Source organism: Pinus tabuliformis, chromosome 7 (assembly GCF_031772625.1).
Source record: "Pinus tabuliformis cultivar Carrire ecotype Pingquan chromosome 7, CPIR1, whole genome shotgun sequence".
Lineage (NCBI taxonomy): Eukaryota > Viridiplantae > Streptophyta > Pinopsida > Pinales > Pinaceae > Pinus > Pinus tabuliformis.
Window position 1 is genome coordinate 957,623,783 of NC_142293.1, and position 4,812 is coordinate 957,628,594.

Genomic DNA, 4,812 nt, shown 5'->3' on the forward strand with positions numbered 1-4,812 from the left:
TACAATCTCTCCCAGGCCTTGGCCTAGACTGAACTGTGCATTACGTAGTTCCAGACATCAAGCTTCCACACTGACTACTGGGACTGACCAATTCCCACAGTCAGCCAGTCACCCCTATTAGTAAAAATTGTGCAATCCCTCTCATAAGATGCCCTGATTTCTGCTTGATCATGTTGTGAAGTTAGATTTGCAAGAGATAATGTTTGCTTGCCATGGGGGTCCTTTCTATCCCACATGTACCACACTTGTGAAGCACTTTTCTCCAACAGAAATTGTACCATGGCACCAAAGAGAGCTGCTTCAAGAGAGACCACTGAAAGAAGTACTTGGGAAGCAGTTGAGCAAGTGCCAGTTAACTTGCTAATATATGCAGACACTCAATTGTTCATAGAAAATGGGTCAACACTAACATGACAACAAGTCCAATAGAAATATCATAAGGAAATAATCCAGCACAAGATCAGTGAAAGAGGAAGTTGCTGACATAATAGAGGGAGAACAAAGTTGTAGAGTGAAAGAGGATTTAGTCTTCATGCATGCATTTTTGGCAGCAGAAGCAAAGGGAAGCAGAGGACACATACATTAGAGTGGAGGAAGAGAGACAATAAGAGCTTGTAGGTTGTAGAACTTACATTGCAGAAAGAAGAATGAGAACTGAAGGAAGAATAGGAGATGAGGAGGAGAGAAAGAGAAGAGAAGAAGAAATAAGAGGAAAAATAAAGGCAAGGCATAGTGACGGATCAAACAATGCCCATACAGGTTGACGAGTCGGAACAACCAATATTGAGCAAGACAGTGAATAGTTGAAGGATTTGGAGCTTGCTCAATAGATTGAGCAGCTAATTGGAGTGACATACACAAAGTTGGAACAAGAGCCACATAATGAAGACAATGACCTTATGGTGAGAGCACTCGAGGTCATCTCTTAGTCTCCACCACCTCCAGTGCCATAACCAGTCCCAAGCGAGCAAGGAGAGATTGTTCTCCTTGATGATGATTCGGTCATGGATGTGTACAATTTATCATTTGATGAGTTGCAGAAGAGGATTATACATGCGCGGAGGAAGCACTTTCCCAATGATCACGCATCACTTGCATTCATGAAAGAAAGAGTGATAGTGTCAGACACAAGAAAACATCCAACTACCCTTGCCAATGCCAGCTTGGCTTATGTAGGAGCCATAAGCTCAAATGTTAAGTTCCTATTGGCTGAGAATGAATAATTGGAAAAGAACTTGCAGGTTCCCATGCAAGAAGTAGAATAACTTCGAGAGCAAAGTGAAGTTTCCGTAATGAGGGAGAGAGGAAAGTGATACTCGCTAAAGTATCAACACTTTAGAGTACTATGCGGAACATAGTTACCGATCAAATGAGAGTTATTAACTCAAAACGAGTACTCTAACCCAAAAGCCCCAGAATTACATGAAAAAATAGGTTGTAAACGAAAAGTGTTGATGCTCGAATAACATTTTTTTTTGGGTACATTTTCAAACTTTTTTTAAAAAGTGGCAGTGGAAACCATTTTTTTGTATGCAAAAGACACCTTGAAAATGAAAAGTGTTGATGCTGGAATAAGGTCCTTTTTTTTCACGGTATATTTTCAACATTTTTTAATAATGATGTTAAAAATAAAATATCATGTCTCCAAAAAGCTTAAAATTTCCAACGGTTTTCAAGCATGACATTAAATATAAAATATCACATCTTTGAAAAACCTTAAATTCCAAGATTTTTAGGCATGACATTAAATTTAAAATACCATGTCTTTGAAAAACCTTAAAATTCCAACAATTTTCAAGCATGGTGCTAAAGAAAAAATACTTATTGGTCGATGTGTTTCGAACCTCAATCTAGGTTCATCATCAAGACCAAGCTGAGGAGCAAGATCAACAAACTGCAAAAATATATCTAAGAGATTCAACAGTCAGTATCCAACATTCAAAAGAATAATTAATAACAAGGAGCGTTAAGGGATACAAATTAATTTAGTCAATAGTTATTAATTTATTAATTTATAATTTATTCCAACTAATTTAATTTTTTTTTTTGTTTTTTGTTTCTTTTTAAGCGAGGCCTTAATCCGTTGTTTTAACATTTTTTGGTCAATAGCTTCAAGATCAAATGATGGAAAACAAATTCGAATAGATCATCGAAGTGCTTAAATGAGTGCACACAATTGTGAGGCACATTGTGGCACCATCGTTGTGAGGATTCGCGAAGTGTGGTTGCAAGCAACATGCTGACCTCTACTTCATCAAACTCTTCTGCATCCTCCAAGAATGCAAGGAAGTCATGTAAGTGCTTAGGCCAGGCCACTTCACCTTCACCATCATATGTGATTTCAGACAAGTGCTCAAAAAAATCCTTCGTGATTTCAAGGGAATGTGCATTGGACAGACATCTTGGAGGGTGAACTACAATGATATATGTGATAGATGTGTGAAGATTAAAAACAATATGTGAGGACTCAGCTTGTCATCTGGCCCTCCTTCTTGTGCCAGAAATGTTGATGGTGCTGGACCCACCAACATTTAGGGGATCTCCCCGGTATGAAGTCCCAACTAGACCTCACACCATTTGGTGTAGGAGTCCCATTCGGTAAGATGGCCCAGTTTCCATTATCTCAAGGATATGCCTTAGCTCTTGCTTATCAGCACGTGAGATTAGTTTACTTTCTCTTCGAACAACGAGGTTCGCGTGCCTGGTGGGTGATTAGTGTCGCTTGTGTCAAAGTCCTTTCATTGTAGAGGGAGAGGGTGGAAGCGAGTCTCACGTTGAAAGGGAATAGTCCCAACTCTGTTAGAGACACATAACAAAAAAAGACATGCGCAACTTCCAATGGAGTAGTCCACACAGATGCGGCAGTCACAAACACAAGGTGAACATAGAGCACGTACAAAACCTAGCGAAATAGTCCAGATGAGTGCGATGAGTGTTATAAAAAGTTTAGAAGAATGAATCTATCGAGTGTTCGGTGGGATAGCCCACATGGGTGAGACAAAATTAACACCTGATACAAAACATTTCCAATAGCATTTGTACTAAAACAACTGAAATAGTTCAACTGTCTTAATATAGGTTAAAGCAACATGCATTACAAGCGTCCAAAGAATAGTCTTACAAATGAATACAATACATGTGTGAAAACATGCTGGCCTGTTAACAAACTTTTGAATTAAGAGAAAGTTCCAAGACACATCCGTACACCATTACATCACTAACCACGATAGTGGGGCATTGGAGCCACTGGTCACTCCTCAAAGAAAAGATTATGGACTCTCAAGCCTATGTGGGAGGAGCCAAGGTGAAAAGTCTTTTGCATGTACAAATGAGGGGTACATATAGCCAAGGGTGAAACCGACCCTTCTGACTGTTCAACTTCCCTCATGACTATTTGACTTACATGACTCTTCAACTTTACATGTGGGTCTCTTGGACTTCCACATTACATTACATTTATTACAATAGTATGGCCCATAATAGCAATGTGGTCGAGATGACTAATGACATGACTCAACACAACAGTGCTAGTACGTTCACGCTGATGGTGGTGCCCATGTCGAGTCGTAGTGCTGTTGAGTGATGAGTGTGCTCTTGGTGTATCATAGTTTCACCTCCACATGGCAAGGTGTGTAGAGTTTTCGATGGGCTTGGTGTTTGCTTGATAGTTCATGCATGCACATGCATCTCCTTCATTGCTACTTGGTATGCTTCGTGTGTTCATCCATTGGTGAACAAGTCTCCTAGTATGCACTCCTTTTTCATCCCATTCGTCGTCGTGCCATGTCTCATCCATGTACTTGTATCTGCAATCACTCATGACGAGACGCCATCAAATTCAGAAATATCCTAGTCTACCATGATGCATCATATTTCGTTTTTGGGTGTAGGTGATTAGGAGAGAGGACAAGGCTCTGAAACTGCGCAGAGCACATTTCAGGCCGAGATGTGGGCTCCAGGCAATGTCAAGGAAAATTACGTACAAGTCACTGGGAGGCTGAGATGGGTAGTCCGGATCAACAGCGACTGTCTGCGGGATCTAGCTCGACTGAAGGGAAGATCTGGGCAAATTTTCGAGGGAGGTAGTGTAGGCAATAGGGAGGATACTGGTAGTGAAAACTGCACAGATTCTCCAGGGAGGATGGCAGGGGGCTGCGGGAGCTTGCTGGCCAAAACTGCATAGAACTGGGAGGCTAACATGCAAGACATCTCTGTGCAGTTTCTGTGTTGAGCTGGGTGTCGGGTAGCTGGAGGATAAACCATGAAAACTACACAGTTTTCAGGAGGAGCAGTAGGCCAGATGACTTGGTGAATGGCCGACATAACTGCACAAATTTCGAGGATAGTGTAGTGACAAGAAACGGGTGTCTGTCCGGCATGTCTGCTCAATTTCTTCATTCAGTAGAGGCGGGCATGATTGGCAGCTTCTGCACAATTTTTTAGGGGAGTTAGGCCTGGGGTCACTGCCCAGTCAAACTCTCTGGTTAACCAGCTGGAGGCTCGATAGATTTTCTTGCGGGAAGCATAGATTGAGATAGCTTGTTGAGAAACTTCTACACTGTTCTGGGTGATAGTTAGTCGAGTTGACTCCAGGATTGCAGAGTGCAGACTGCCTGGGAGGCAGCCTCAATCTCTATGCAATTTTGGGCAATAGTTAATGATCACTAAGGGCTGAGGTTGTGTAGTGCAGCTCAATGGAGGTCTAGCTGTTGAGGGTTGGTATGATCAACAAAGTTTCAGCAAAATGACTAAGTGTGTGATCAAGTGAACTTGTGGATAAACGACCTTGCGAACACACACTCGACATGACTC